At 40.3% G+C, this 16,311-nt stretch overlaps 1 pseudogene; it reads right to left on the reverse strand.

Annotated features, from left to right (window-relative positions):
* Nucleotides 1–2,128: 2,128 nt before the first annotated feature.
* On the reverse strand, nucleotides 2,129–4,438 carry LOC148581082 (uncharacterized; annotated as a pseudogene).
* Nucleotides 4,439–16,311: the final 11,873 nt, after the last annotated feature.

Here is a 16,311-nt window from a genome sequence, read left to right on the forward strand (position 1 = left end):
ATCTAACAGAGAACTATCTCACTTCACATTCAAACATTTCTTTTATTGAATTGAAAATGCAGGGGACAAAGCATGCTTTTTGTTAAGTGAAAGTAAATACACAAGCACATACATAGACTAGCTTACTTATTCTAAGAGAAACAAACAAGATGCAAAGACTATTAATTATGACAACTACTTAAAGATGCAAGGACCACTTAAAACAGACACAATGCATGCTTTCTTAGTGCTGAACAAGGAGCAAGTCCACCTTTTATTTGTCATGCTTTTTCTTTCTTCTTTCATACACCTGGTTGCTGGTGTTCCCTGTGTCCATGTCTGTTGTCTGTTGATCCCGCCAGAAACCAGCTCTATTCATTGCTTCCTCTACTCTATCTTCAAGCTTCATTGCATTGCTTACTTCTATCTCACTTCTCCTTTTGAAGAATTCATCAAAAGTTGGAAAAGTTGGATCCATGTTGTGCAGATGCTCTCCAATATAGTTCAGCTTGATTTGACTATTTATGTTGTAGTCGGCTTGGACTTCATATCTTGCATCTTGGAGTGTTGTGAACTCTTTGAGAGCCCTCAAATTTTCAGCTTGCATTTGTTCCAACTTTCCAAATGATTCATGAGATTGAAAAGCATGTTCTTCTTGCATCACAAGGAATCTTGACTCGAATTCACTTTGTTTGTTCATCATTCTTAGCTCCCGTTCTTCTTGTGCTTGTTGGTTTTTCATGTATAGTGAATGGTATTCCTCTTGCCTTTCTTGAATTCTCATGTACTGTTGTGATAATCTTCCAATTGCTTCCTGCATTTGAGTCATGTCCAGATTGTTATGTAGAGGAATGTGCTGCTGTTCCTCCTCCTCTTGTGGCTCTTCTTCCTCTCGTAATTCTTCTCCCTCCATTGGTTATATTCAGGGGTGCTCTCCTCCACCATGGGATCTTTCCCTCTTCTTCGTTTGGTTCTTGAGGAAGAGGCCATGATCACTTGGTTGTTTGAGACTCTTGAGGTTAAAGGGGGTGTGAAGATTGTTAGAGATTTTGATGTGTGTCTTGGAGAAAGATGAAATTTTGAGGCCGAGCTTGTTATGATGAGAAATGATGAAGGGAGGTTTAAATGGTTGGAGTGCAAGGATTCGGTCACATGCATGGCTTGGAGGTGGTATGTCATTTAAATGAACAATGAAGGGCTAGGATGCAATTAGATACTATGTGAATCAAAGGTGTGCATGTAAGGATGAATGAAGACAAAGCTTCCTTCTTCAATTGTCTCTGCCGTGATCATTTCAAGGAGTGGCAGATTCTCTTTTTGAGGCATGTGATGAAATTTTGTCCTCATGCTATGCTTTCCTTTGTCTTGTCTCTTTCATAAAGTGTTCTTTGACCACCTAGTCATCACAACAAGACAACACACATTAGCTATATCAAACCGTGGCAATAGTGCTTCTTTTCATTAACACTATATGAATCATCATTCCTTATATCCATTTGAACCATGACTTTCCTTGGAGGACACCAAACTTAATGTTTGGTCATATAGTTGAAAATATGTGGTTCTCCCTCCAACTAGTGAAATTGAAATCCCAATGTCATTCTTAGTCAAATGTTTATAAGAAATGTTTTCATCATAATTTTCCTTTTTCTCTCTCTCTTTTTTTTTTTTCATGAAGGATCAATTGTGTCCCTAAATCCGTGCATCAAAGTTTGGTGAACACCAAACTTGTATCTTGCTTAAGGGGTAAATGTGAGATGCTAGTGGTAAGTCACAATTGATGCCTTCATCACAGACTATGATTTCTTTTTAATTGATAAGTCTCAATAAGAGATAATGTATGATCATTGATGCATGATTTTTTTTTCATGAGAAGAGAAACACCAAACTTAGTGTTTGGTCATATGCTAGGCATATAACGTGAAAATATTTGTAACACTGGTTTGGTGTGCTTGAAGGCACACCAAACTTTAGAAGTCTTAGCATATGAAAAAAATTTTTTTGCATTCATTGAGTTAGTCCATGAAAACAAATTTCATGCTCAGATGATCATAGCTTATTGAATTTAAAATGACATAAATCTTAAATCATGGGTTGCCTCCCATGGAGCGCTCTTTTATTGTCACTAGCTTGACATTGGGGTTTTCTTTTATGGTGGTTGAGGATTGTAGTGCCTCAGCTTGTCTCCCCTGACTGTGATCCTCCTCTTTGTTCTCTGGTGTTCAATTTCAGCGTGCTCTAATGAGAGTATGTTGCTGACAGTGTAATAGTCATCAGTTTGTTGGCTTGCTCCCAGCTGTTGATATGTCAGTTGCACTTTGTCACCTTTGGAAAGCCCCTCTGTTGGAATCTTCCTGTTCTTCCAACCCCTTTTTGTTTTGTTTCTGCGTTTCATCCTTTCTTTCGTTGACCTTTCTTTTCTGGCCGTAGGCTTACCTTGGGGATCTTTCATCCTTTCAGTGGCTAATACTCCAATATTCTCTTGGACTTCTTCATCAGTTTGCACAATCTTTTGCCTTGGGGTGTTGTTGTGAATCGCCTTGTTGCTTTCTTCCTTTAACTGTGATTCTTCCTTGTCAAGTTCCATATAGTTTTTCTTCTCATTACGAAACTGTGCTTCTGGTAACACCTTCAGAGTGACACTCTTATCATGCATTCTAAGAGTTAATTCTCCTTCCTCTATGTCTATGATAGCTCTAGCAATGGCCAAGAATGGCCTTCCCAGAATAATAGAGTCACCATCATCCCCTTCTGAATCTAGAACCACAAAATCTGCAGGGTATATGAAATTGTCCACCTTGACCAGAAGGTTTTCAATCATACCCCTGAGGTATACTGTTGACTTATCTACTAGCTCTAGAGATATCTGTACTGGTTTAACTTCCTCTATATGCAGCTTTTTTACCAAGGAGGATGGTATTAAGTTGATACTTGCTGCTAGATCGCACATTGCTTTAGTGATGGTTAATTCCCCAATGGTGCAAGGTAGCAAAAAGCTCCCTGGATCTTCAAGCTTAGGGAGAAACCCTTTTTGAATCAAATCCCTGCATTCCTCAGTGAGCAGTATGGTTTCCTTCTCATCCCAACTTCTTTTCTTGTTGATAAGCTCCTTCAAAAATTTGGCATACAGAGACATTTGCTCAAGTGCTTCAGCAAAAGGAATATTGATTTCCAGCTTTTTGAAAGTTTCAAGGAACTTGTGAAAATGCTGGTCCCTGGTTTCTTTGTTGAACCTCTGGGGATATGGCAGTGGAGGTGTGATGCTCTTTCCTATTTGCTGCTGTCCCTGAGTCACTTCTGTTGAACCGTGTGGCTGGTTGTCTTTCTCTTTGAGTTTCTCAATTCTCTTGCTTGGCATCACAACTTGATCCTTGGCTTCATCTGCCTTTGTTTGCTCTTCATCTTCTATTGCACTTTTGCTGCTCTCTGCTTGCTTCTTTATAGTGTCATTATTGCTCATCAATGTTTTCCCACTCCTTAATTGTATCGCCTTGCATTCTTCCTTCGGATTTGGAATCGTGTCACTCGGCAGAGAGCTTGAGGGTCTCTCAACAGAAATCTGTTTGGAGATTTGCCCCATCTGCCTCTCTAGGCTCTTCAGGGAGGCTTCATGATTCTTGGTTGTCATTTCCTGGTGTTTCAACATTTTGTCTATCACGGCCTCCAAGTTAGTGATTCTTTGGGCTTCAGGTGATACTTGAGGTGGGTTATGAGATGTGGGTGGTGGATGGTAGGCATTTTGGTTGGTGGGTTGGTTATTAGATTGGTACTGGTTGGGGTTGGGGTAGTTGTTTTGAGGTTTTCTGTAGGGGTTTTGGTTAGTCTGCTGCTGGTTGTGGTTTTGGTTGCTTCTTGGGTTGTTTTGGTTTGAGTTCCTCTGCCATGGTTGTTGGTTTTGGGTATGATTATCTCCCCATCTGAGGTTTGGGTGGTTCTTTCAGGATGGATTGTATGTATCACCATACACTTCATTTGGTCCTTGGTTGTGCATATACTGTACTTGCTCTTGTTGTTGTTCTTCTTGAGTTTCTTCATTTTGTCCCCATGTAGTTGATGGTTGGCTAGTGTTAACTGCTGCAACTTGGAGACTATCAATCCTCTTGGCCATTTGTTCAAATTGTTGTTGAATTTGCTGCTGCATCATCTTGTTTTGAGCCAAGATTGAGTCCACTCCTTCTAGCTCCATTACTCCTCTTCTTTGTGATGGTTGGCGGTTTCTTTGATGAGCAAAGAAATATTGGTTGTTAGCCACCATATCAATGAGATTTTGAGCTTCCTCTGCAGTTTTCATGAGTTGCAAGGAACCTCCAGCTGAATGATCCAAAGTTTCTTGAGATTTCAATGTTAAGCCCTCATAAAAATTCTGCAGCTTATCCCACTCAGTGAACATTTCAGGAGGACATTTCCTGATTAGAGCCATGTATCTTTCCCATGCCTCATGGATGGGTTCAGCCTCCATTTGTGTAAATGTTTGTACCTCAGTCTTCAACCTTATGATCCTTTGAGGTGGGTAAAATTTGGCAAGGAACTTGGTTACCAGATCATCCCAATTATTGATGCTGTCTCTTGGAAAGGATTCCAACCATTGAGTGGCCTTGTCTCTGAGAGAAAATGGGAATAGCAATAGCTTGTAGCTGTCAGGAGGCACACCATTAGTTTTAACAGTGTTACAAATCCTCAAGAAGGTGGATAGGTGTTGGTTCGGATCTTCAAGTGGTCCTCCACCAAAAGAGCAATTGTTTTGAACCAAAGTGATGGGTTGTGGCTTTAGTTCAAAATTATTTGCATTGACATTTGGAGTTAAGATGCTACTTCCACAATGTCTAGGATTTGCAAAAGTATAGGAAGCTAAAACTCTCCTCTGGGGTGGATTGTTATTGTTGTTGTCTGCTCCACCTGGTGGATTGGTTGAATGTTCCTCCATATCTTGGAATTCTTCTTCTGATTCCTCTTCTCCAACAATATTTTTCCCTCTTTCCGCTCTTCTTAACCGTCTAAGAGTTCTTTTGTCTTGTTCATGAAAGATGGGTGTATTTCTTCTTGTACCTGACATACAAGCAGAACATAAGAAACACACAAACCAGTGACACTTCAATCTATTGCTAGAATGAAGTTTTAGTTAGCTTAAGCAAATAGTCAAACAGTTAGTGGGTTAATTGAAAATTAAAGGACAGAAAAGAAAAAGTGCTTGATCTAGATTACCACCTCACTTAATCATTGTCAATCTAATCAATCCCCGGCAACGGCGCCAAAAACTTGATGGGATATTTTCGTGGAAAAACGAATTTCTCCAAAACACCCAAACTTAACCAGCAAGTGCACCGGGTCGCATCAAGTAATAATAACTCACGAGAGTGAGGTCGATCCCACAGGGATTGAAGGATTGAGCAATTTTAGTTTAGTGGTTGATTTAGTCAAGCGAATCAAGATTTGGTTGAGAGATTTGTGATTTGCAGAATTTAAATTGCATAGAAAGTAAAGGAAATGGGTGAATTGCATGAATTTAAAGAGAACTGGAATTTAAAGTGCTGAATCTTAAAGAGCAAGAAATTAAATGGCAGAAACTTAGAACGCAAGAAATGTAAATTGCAGAATCTTAAAGTGCAAGAAATGTAAATGGCTTGAATTGTAAAGGGAATTGGGAATTGGATTTGCAGAAATTAAACAAGGAAAAGTAAAATTGCAACAAACGGAGAAGTAAAGGATGACTTGGATTGAATCGGATCTAAAACAGAAAAGTAAATGAGCATGGAAAGCAGTAAACAGAGGATGTAAAATTGGAATTCAGATCTCAGGACCCAAGAGACTAGAAAACCAAGTCTAGATCTCAATGCCTTCCTAGATCCAACAAGCACAATTGCAAAGGAAATTGTAAATTGCAAAGAAAGTAGATGAAGAAGCAAGTAACCGAAACTGAAATTCAATTAAGCAGAAAATTAAACAAGATCCCAAGGTGAGATTGAAACAGAATTTCTTCAATTCTCCACCCAAAATCCAAGACAAGAAAAGTAAAGAGTGCTGGGCAAGAACAAAGAAGAAGAGAGATCAATTCTCCTCCCAAATTCTCTTCAATTAAACAACAATGCTAAGAAAAATAAAAGTGAGCTCTCAGCAAAACTCAAAAGAAAGCTATTCTGAAAAACTAAAAGGGAAGCTCTCTGAAAAACTTAAATCTTATGCTATTTATACACGTTCTTCAAATGGTCTTCAAGCCTTCAATTGGGCCTTTGCTCTTGATGGAATTGGGTTGAGAGAGGCCTTGGTTGATTGCTCTTGGAGTTTGGGGAAGAACCGAATTGAACCAGGTTGGAATTATGAAAGCTTGAGTAAAAGTTGGAGTAAAAGTTAGGGTCTAACTTTTGCTCCAACTTTTCACATCAGCACCCTTCCTTGCTGATACCAACGTTGGGGCAAAAGTTAGGGGTCTAAATTTTGCTCCAACGTTGGCCTCCCATTGCTTATTCATGGCGCCAACGTTAGCCAAAAAGTTAGGGGCTAACGTTGGCGCAAACTTTTGCTAGCCCAGGGAGTGTTTTTCATGTGCCAACATTAGCCAAAAAGTTAGGGGCTAACGTTGGCGCAAACTTTTGCTCATCCAGGGAGTGTTTTTCATGCCAAAAGTTAGCCAAAAAGTTAGGGGCTAACTTTTGCTCCAGCTTTTGCCCAAAAGTTAGCCAAAAAGTTTGAGGCTAACTTTTGGTCCAGCTTTTTGCTTCCTGGTTCATTTTCAATTAATCCAAGAGTTTGAGCTAAAGTTTGAGGCAAACTTTTGCTCAAACGTTTTGTTCTCTCTTCCTCCTAGCTATTCCTTCTTGCATCAACCTTTCTCCAAGCTTTCTTCACCTATCATTAATCAACCAAACACATCAAAGCTATGCTCAAAATCATGAGATATTCATTCTTTCATAATATGTGACAATTATAGCATAAAACCTCATGAAATAGCATGAATTCATACATGGTTGATTAAATCAAAGGAAACATGAAAATCTACCCAATTGGCTTGCTTTTGGCTCAAGAAAGTGCATAATTCAATTGAAAACAAAAGAAAAAGGCTAGTGAAACTAGACTAAGATGACTTGTCATCAATGGTCTATCTAAGATGTCCAAAATTTCATTGGATAGCTCTGCAGGTGGATCACTCCACTTAAAGAAAACACCTGCAGAAGCAAGAGAACTCATTGAAATGGTTGCAAATAACCAATTCATGTATTTCTGAAAGAAATACTGTAAATCATAGGATATCTCAAAAGAAATGAGTTCATGAACTTGATACTCTGAATGTCATATTGGATCAGAATAGGATCTTGACCCCACAGGTTAACATGATCTCTTAGTATCTGATTGGAATGCAAACTGCAGCTGGCAGTGCTCAGGAAGCTTCTCCTGAAGTAGAAGCTTATGATCCTGATCAACCTACCATGGAGAAGGTGAATTACATGGGAGAATACTCTAGAAACACCTATAACCCTTCATGGAGGAACCATCCTAACCTCTCATGGAAGGATCAGCAGAAACCTCAGCAAGGTTTCAACAACAATTAAGGTGGTAGGAACCAGAATAGGTTCAATAACAGACCACCATTCCTATCTTCTCAAGAGAATATGGAAACCTCTAAGCAAAGCCTTTCTGACTTAGTCACTTTGCTTTTCAGCCTCTCTAAGACTACTCATAGTTTCATTAATGAAACAAGGTCCTCCATTAGTAATTTGGAGGTGCAAGTTGGTCAACTGAGCAAGAGGATCCCTGAGACTCCTCCAGACACTCTTCCTAGTAACACTGAGGTGAATCCAAGAGAAGAGTGCAAGGCCATAGCCATGGAGGTAGAGGCCGAATCAGAGGAGAATGGAAAGTCATTGAACGCTAGTGAAGAAGCCTTCACTAGGCGTTCAACGCCCTCAATGGCAGCAAGCCTGTTGCTAAACGCCAGTGGGGAACCCCTCACTGGGCATTTAACGCCCATCCTAGCAGTAGAGTTGGTGTTGAACTCCAGCCAGGGAGCACTGGCTGGGAGTTCAATGCCCAAATACCCAAGCTTTCTGGCGCTGAACGCCAGTGAGGAACCCCTGACTAGGCATTCAACACCCAACCAGGTAGGCTTTCTGGCGCTGAACGCCAGTGAGGAACCCTTCACTGGGCGTTCAACGCCCACACACCCAGGAAAACTGGCATTGAACGCCAGCAAGGATATCCCTGTTGGGCGTTCAACGCCCAAAACACTAGAGGGACTGGCCTTTAACGGCAGTAAGGGTGGACAGCAAGGGCGTTCAACGCCCAAAGAGCTATCAGAGCTGGCGTTGAACGCTAGTAAAAGCACACCATTTGAGTGCTTAACTCCCTCTCAAGAAACCTCTATCCCAGAACTAAAAGAAACTATAAACACCATTGAGGTTCCTTTGCATACACTTCTGCAGTGCATGAGTTCTGATGACTACTCATCCTCTGATGAGGATGAAGACACTAGGGAAGAGCAAGTTGCTCAGTACCTAGGAGCTCTTATGAAGCTGAATGCCAAGTTATTTGGTACAAGACCATTGGAGGAAGAACCTCCACTGCTTACCAAAGAACTCCATGCTTTGGTTCAGCAGAGGCTACCTCAGAAACTTCCAGATCCTGAACGCTTTTTGAATCCTTGCACCATAGGCACCATGACCTTTGAAAAGGCTTTATGTGACCTAGGGTCAAGTATAAACCTCATGCCACTCTCTGTAATGGATAAGCTGAGAATTCTTGAGGTACAAGATGCAAACATCTCACTAGAGATGGCAGACAAGACAATGAAGAAGTCATATGGCTTAGTAGAGGATGTCTTGGTGAAAGTTGAAGACAACTACATCCCTGAAAACTCTTGGACATAGGAGAGGATGAGGATGACTCTGTCATCCTTGGAAGACCTTTCCTAGCCACTGCCAATGCTATCATTGATGTGGCTAAGGGAGAACTGACCCGACAAATAGGGGAGGATCACATCTTGTTCAAGATGCCTTACCCCAATTCTCTATCTAAAAGAGAGACAACTGTGCAACACCTAGTGTTCCAACCCTCTCTTTCTGTGCAGAGCTTTACAGAGCCCTCAGACATCAATTCTAAGTTTGGTGTTGGGCAGCCTTCAACAAGCTCTAAGCACAAAGGTACTAAGAAGAAAGTACCTAAAGGCTGGAGGGACAAGAAAGTTCCAACTGAAGACCTCTCACCTGGCATGAGAGTTGTCTTCACTAAGAAGCTAGCTTTACCACATACAGTGAGTTGTATCCTGTCTCTAGAGCATGTGGAGCTCATTCATGAGAGGACAGAAAGAAAATTCACTGTAAGGGGCAAAAATCTAAGCCCATATTCACCTCCGTAAGGAGCTAATAGTCAAGCTAATGACGTTAAAGAAGCGCTTGTTGAGAGGCAACCCAACCTTAATTAATTATTTTTATTTTCTTTCATTTTGATTTTTTTTCAGTTATTTTTAGAGTCATGATCATATGCAGCAGTCAGAACAGAGGCAGAATTTCACAGCAGTGAAAATAGAACACTCTGGATGGAGTGTTAAAATTGAATGCCAGCCAGGTTATCCCTGCTGGGCGTTCAACTTCCCTCATGGGCAGCATTGCTGGCGTTGAACGCCAGCCAGGGAGCAGCCCCTAGGTGTTCAAACGCCAATGTAGAGAAGGAGAGAATCTGGATTTCCTAGCCTCTCAGGACCAGTGGGTCTCACAGCATTTTTTACCTACCCCACTTACTTTCACACTTTCCTATACACACTTCCCTATAAACCCTAGCCCAATCACATCTATTTCACTTTCTCAAATCCATCATAACTCCCACCTTCCCCCAGCCACTACAAAATCAAATTTTCCACCCAAAACCCAACCCATGGCCGAACCTACACCTTCCCCACTCCTATAAATACCCCTATTTATAACCCTTCGTACACACACCTCTCCTACCCTTATACACCCCACAAGGCCGAGCCCTTTTCTCTCCCTTTATCTTCCTCTATTTCCTTCTTCTTATACTCCATTCTTCTTTTTTCCTTATTTTTGCTCGAGGACGAGCAAAGTTTTAAGTTTGGTGTTGGAAAAGCATAGCTTTTTTTCTTTCCATTACCATTCATGGTACCCAAGGTTGGAGAATCCTCTAGAAAGAGGAAAGGAAAGGCAGTAGCCACTCATTCTAAATCTTGGGAGATGGAGAGATTCATCACCAAAGCCCACCAAGACCACTTCTTTGAAGTAGTGGCAGAGAAGAAAGTGATCCCTAAGGTCCATTTCAAGCTCAAGAATAATGAGTATCCAGAAATTCGAAGAGAGATATGGAGAAGAGGTTGGGAAGTCCTAACCAATCCCATTCAGGATGTTGGAATTCTCATGGTGCAAGAGTTCTATGCTAATGCATGGGTTACTAAAAACCATGATACTAGTGTGAACCCAAATCCAAGGAATTGGATCACCATGGTCTGAGGAAGAATCTTAGATTTCAGCCCGGAAAGTGTGAGGTTGGCGTTCAAATTGCCTCTAATGCCAGGAGATCCTCATCCTTACACTATGAGAGTTAACTTTGATCAGAGATTGGATCAAGTGCTCTCAGATATCTATGTGGAAGGAGCACAGGGGAAAAGGGATTCCCAAGGCAAGCCCATTCAACTAAGAAGGCTTGACCTAAAGCCCATAGCTAGAGGATGCTTGGAATTCATCCAACATTCCATCATCCCCACTAGCAATCGGTCAAAAGTAACCATTGACAGAGCCATCATGATTCATTGCATCATGATTGGAAGTGAGGTGAAAGTACATGAGGTGATTCCTCAAGAATTGTACAAGGTTGCTGAGAAGCCTTCCACCAATGCAAGGTTGGCATTCCCACACCTCATCTGTCATCTATGCAATTCAACTGGAATTGTCATAGAAGGAGATATCTCCATTGGGAAGGATAAGCCCATCACTAAGAAAAGGATGGAGCAAACCAGAAAGCATGCACATGAGCCTGTGTAGCCACCTCACTATGAGATCCCTGAAATGCCTCAAGGGATGTATTTTCCTCCTCAAAGCTATTAGGATCAATGGCAGACTTCTCTCGGAGAACTAAGCACTAACATGGAGCAATTGAGGGTAGAACATCATGAGCACTCCATCACCCTTAATGAAATAAGAGAAGATCAAAGAGCCATAAGAGAAGATCAAAGGGCTATGAGGGAAGAACAACAAAGGCAAACGAGTGACATAGAAAAGATCAAGCATCACATTGGATCCTCAAGGAGGAGCACTAGCCGCCACCATTAAAGGTGGACTCATTCTCTTTTCACTTCCTTTCCTTTTATTATTTTTCTGTTTTCTATTATGTTTTATCTGTTCTATTATTCTTGTTGCATGATCATTTGCATTGATGTCTTGAAATTGTAAAATGTTCCATATATCTCTCACTTTGCTTAAAAGAAAATTTTTATTTGAAAAGAATTGAGAGATACATGAATTTCAAGTTTAAAATAAGAATTGTTTAATTATTTTAATGTGGTGGCATTGCTTTTGTTTTCTGAATGTATGAAATAAACAGTGCATATTTGAAGTTGGAATTTTAGAATGTTGGCTCTTGAAAGAATAAGGAAAAAGGAAAAGTCTTATTGATAATTTGAAAAATCTAAAAATTGATTCTTGAAGCAAGAAAAAGCAGCAAAAAGAAAAAGAAAAAGCTTGCATGCGAAAAAAAAAAGAGAAAAAGCAAGCAGAAGAAGCCAATAGCCCTTTAAACCAAAAGGCAAGAGCAAAGAGCCAATAACCCTTCAAACCAAAATGAAAGGGTAAAAGGATCCAAGGCTTTGAGCATTAATGGATAGGAGGGGCTAAAGGAATAAAATCCTGGCATAAGTGGCTCAACCAAGCTGTCCCTAACCATATGCTTGTGGCATGAAGGTGTCAAGTGAAAAGCTTGAGACTGAGCGGTTAAAGTCATGGTCCAAAGCAAAAAGAGTGTGCTAAAGAACTCTGGACACCTCTATCTGGAGACTCTAGCAAAGCTGAGTCAAAATCTCAAAAGGTTCACCCAGTTAAAGTGTCTGGCATTATTGTATCCGGTGGTAATACTGGAAAACAAGGTGCTTAGGGTCACGGCCAAGAAACTGAAAGTTGTGTTCAAGAATAAAAAAGAACTGAACTAGGAGAGTCAATAATATCATCTGGATTCTAAGTTCCTAAAGATGCCAACCATTCTGAGTTTCAATGGATAGTGAGATGCCAAAACTATTCAGAAGCAAAAAGCTATTAAGTCCCGCTCATCTAATTGTAACTAAGCTTCATTGAAAACTTTGAAATTTATTGTATATTAATTTTCTTTTTATCCTACTATGTTTTTAGTTTCTTGGGGACAAGCAACAGTTTAAGTTTGGTGTTGTGATGAGCGGATATTTTATACGCTTTTTGGCATCATTTTCATATAGTTTTTAGTATGTTTTGCTTAGTTTTTATTAAATTTTTATAAGTTTTAGTGTTAAATTCACATTTTTAGATTCTACTATGAGTTTTTGTATTTTTGTGCAATTTTAGGTAATTTCTGGCTGAAATTGAGGAGCTGGAGCAGAAGTCTGATTCAGAGACAGAGAAAGCACTGCAGATGCTGTCCAAATCTGACCTCCTTGCACTCGGAAGAGCTTTTCTGGAGCTACAGATATCCAAACGGAAAGTTCTCAACATATATGGAAAGCTGACTTCCAGAGCTTTCCATCAATGTATAATAGTTTATATGTTGCTTCAGATAAGAAGGCCCAAAACTGGCATCCAACGTCAGCTTCCTACCCCCTTCCAAGCGTCCAGCGCCCAAAGAGCAGAGCCCAGCATCCAAACACCTAGAGAAGACCCCCTAGCCAGTGTTCAACACCCTAGGAGCCTCATAGCACGTGAATCTCACCAAAGCTCAACCCAAATTCTCACCAAGTGGGCCCCAGAAGTGGATTTTAGCACTAGATAGGTTGTTTTACCCTTACTAGTCATCTGTTTAGTATTCAAGACTTATTTTACATCTCTCTTAAGAGAGGACGCCTATCATTCAGCATTATTTCGAGTTTTACATTGTATTTTCCTTTCAGTATGAGTTTCTAAACCTCCTAGGTTGAGGGGAGGAGCCCTGCTGAGTCCTATGAATTAATAAAAGTATTACTGTATCTTCTTCGATCCGTGTTTGATTAATTCTAAGATGTATATTCGTTCTTCATCAATATGAATGCGTTGAAATGGCATAAGGTTATCACATTTTACATGGGTTCAGAGTGCGTCTTTCATCAGACAATGATGAACCACCAACTTGAATATACGTCTCTCAGACGGCTAATCTACAACTTCGTTGGGGACTTCTCGAGACACTAGTTCAGTGGATTTATGGGGAGATTAGGGTCTCTGTGGTAGAGGCTAGAACCAAAGGTGCAGCATTCCTCCAATCCGGAAGATTTGACCTTGTCTGTAGCGCTTCGAGAAAGATCATTAAGGAGAATGGACTATACGAGCTTCACCCTCAAGCAGAGATGGATCCGCACTAACCCTAGGATTCAGATCCGGAGGAGTATTGGTGGTTGCTCAAACCTGCATCAATCACATACAGCCTGCCATTGAAGAGATCACTCACAAGCAAAGAAGACAGTAATGCCAGAGTTAATTCAGAAAGACAAAGTAACTCCAATCCTCAACTATATTCCTATTACTGATTGCCCTGAAATCAATCCAACTGACTCCACTACAATTTACAAATACAAATTATGAATACTTTCCCCTTTTCATGAAAACACAACCTTCAGATTTTTCCTGACTAAGACCTGCAAGATAACCATAGCTTGCTTCAGACCAAGAATCCTCGTGGGATCGACCCTGACTCACTCAGGTATTACTTGTCGGTTCGTAAATGCCAACCCGACATATCCTTCCAGATGTAGCCTTTTCTTCCACGCCAGAGATATAGTGCTCTGCACACTCATGCAGCTGCGAATCTGCTACGCCATATATATGGTGCCCCACACACTCATGCAGTAGAGAGTCTACTACGCTAGGGATATAGGCCCTGCATACTTCATGTAGCAGAGAAGGAAACAACAACAACTACTCAGGGAGCAGAGAAATCTGCTACGCCAGGGATATAGGCTCCGCACACTTCATGCAGCAGAGAAGGAAGCATCAACTACTCATGTAGTAGAGAAATCTGCTACGCTAGAGATATAGGCCCTGCACACTCTTAATAACAACTAATCATGCTGCAGAGAAATCTGCTACGCCAGAGATATAGGCTCCGCACACTCCCATATAATCCAATAATTTCCTCATTTATTTCCAAGCCGTCAACTCGTCATACCCATCACCATTTTCTAACTTCTCAAAAATCTCTTCACCCATAAACTTCACAACTCAACACGCCCCACTCAAAACTAGAAGCTACACAAACCTTCTAAACCTAGGTCATTGGCTCTAACTCATAACTAAGATACCCTTTCTATCCTTTTATTATTTTTTCCCTTGATTCAAGATCCTAAAACTGGAAAAAAGGTTTTAAACAAGTGTTACGAAAGTTTACAAGCTTGCTAGAAAGGTGAAACAGTTAAAAACAAGGTTTTGATTGAAAAACAGGGCAGTGCGTGTACGCACAGGGGTGTGTGTGCGCACGCCTAGAAAAATTTTCAAGACGTGTGCGTATTTATAGAGGTGTGCGTATGTACAAGGGAAAAAATCTCAACTCTGTTCATCCGCACAAGGCGTGTGAACGCCCTCAACAGAGTGCACCTTCCAATGTGTGCATGCGCACAGCTTGCAGAGCTTTGTTGGTTGTGTGTGCGCACAGAGCGTGCTAGCGCTCCCAACAGTAGCCATAAACTCATGTGTGCGTGTGCACACTTTCAAAAATAGACAGGATGTGCATGCACACAAGGCTTTGCGTGCGCACACAAACCAGAAATCACAAATTCTGCAGCCTTCACGGAATTCAGATTTTGACACCAAACTTTGAATGATCATAACTTCCTCTACAAAAATCCATTCCCTACAAACTTTATATCCATTTAAAGATTTTTCAATGAACTTTAATTAAAAGCAAATTTCAACAAATTTTGAAAATTGAGGCTCATGTTCTGATCCATCAAAGTTCACCAAAAATTCGTTTTTACCAAAAATATTAAAACTCTATTTCACCAAACCTCTCAATCTAAAATCAATTGCTCTACATCCAAACCAAACCTAATGTGTCTAATTTATATCCCTATGTCTTCCAATTCATTCCACACCTAAAATTCACAATTTTACTATTTTCACACCTAATCATCATTCCTTCTATTAATCTCTGAAACCATATGCAACAACACCACACATCAATAATTCCTCATACAGAAATACTTCACTTATCACTCATCATCGTCATAATAGTAATCTACCATCAATCATAGCTCAACATCAATAATGCATCCTCATGCAACATTAACTCAAAATCAACACCATCCAATATCATCACCAACCACAAGATTCAAAACCCACAACCATCATCATAATATATCATCACACATCATAATCATCAATATCTTTCAACAAGTATCATAAACATATGTTATTCATTCCATCATTCCCTATAATCCTCTTCATCATACAACATAATTTCATAAATAATTAGGCATACACCAACATCATTCAATCATATCTTATGGTTCACTAGCCTAAACTTCCAGAAGTATTATATATTACATAGAGGAAATCGAAACCATACCTTGGCCAATTATCCTCCACGCATAAAACCACCAAAAACCCAAGATAACTCCAAAAGCACCAAAGCTCAAACTAACAACACATATATCACCAAATCAAAACCTAGAAACCACAACATACAACACTATAAGGGTATATGAGGAACTTTACCTTGTCAAAAGGGGATTGAAGCAAAGCCTAACGGTTACCCGCTATTAGAGATCACCTAAACAACCAAAATTACAAAATCTACTAAAAAACTATAACAAAAAATGCACAGAAACTAGGGCAAGAAAATGGAGCTTGAGACATAATTTCTTACCAGATTTTCTTAGATAGAATCAAAGAGCTCGATAAGAGCTTCGCGTGGCCGCAAACAGCTTGTCAATCAAAGCTCCGTAGCTCAAGTTATGGCTCCCGGAAGGTGATGATGAATAGTAACATCACCCTCTTCTCCTCTCTTCTCTATGCAGCGCCCCCTTTCTTATTTTCGGGTGGAAATAAGCTGAAATGCTCATTTATTGAGCATATATATGTTGGGGCTTGGGCCTGATTTGGGCTCAGTCCAACCCCTTAGCGTTTTTGGTCTGTTTGGCCCACTTTGGGCCAAAATCTTTAAGATTAGTATCCGGTTTTCAATTCTAAA

This window comes from Arachis ipaensis, chromosome B10 (genome assembly GCF_059453495.1).
Source record: "Arachis ipaensis isolate K30076 ecotype BB chromosome B10, ASM5945349v1, whole genome shotgun sequence".
NCBI classification, from domain to species: Eukaryota; Viridiplantae; Streptophyta; class Magnoliopsida; order Fabales; family Fabaceae; genus Arachis; species Arachis ipaensis.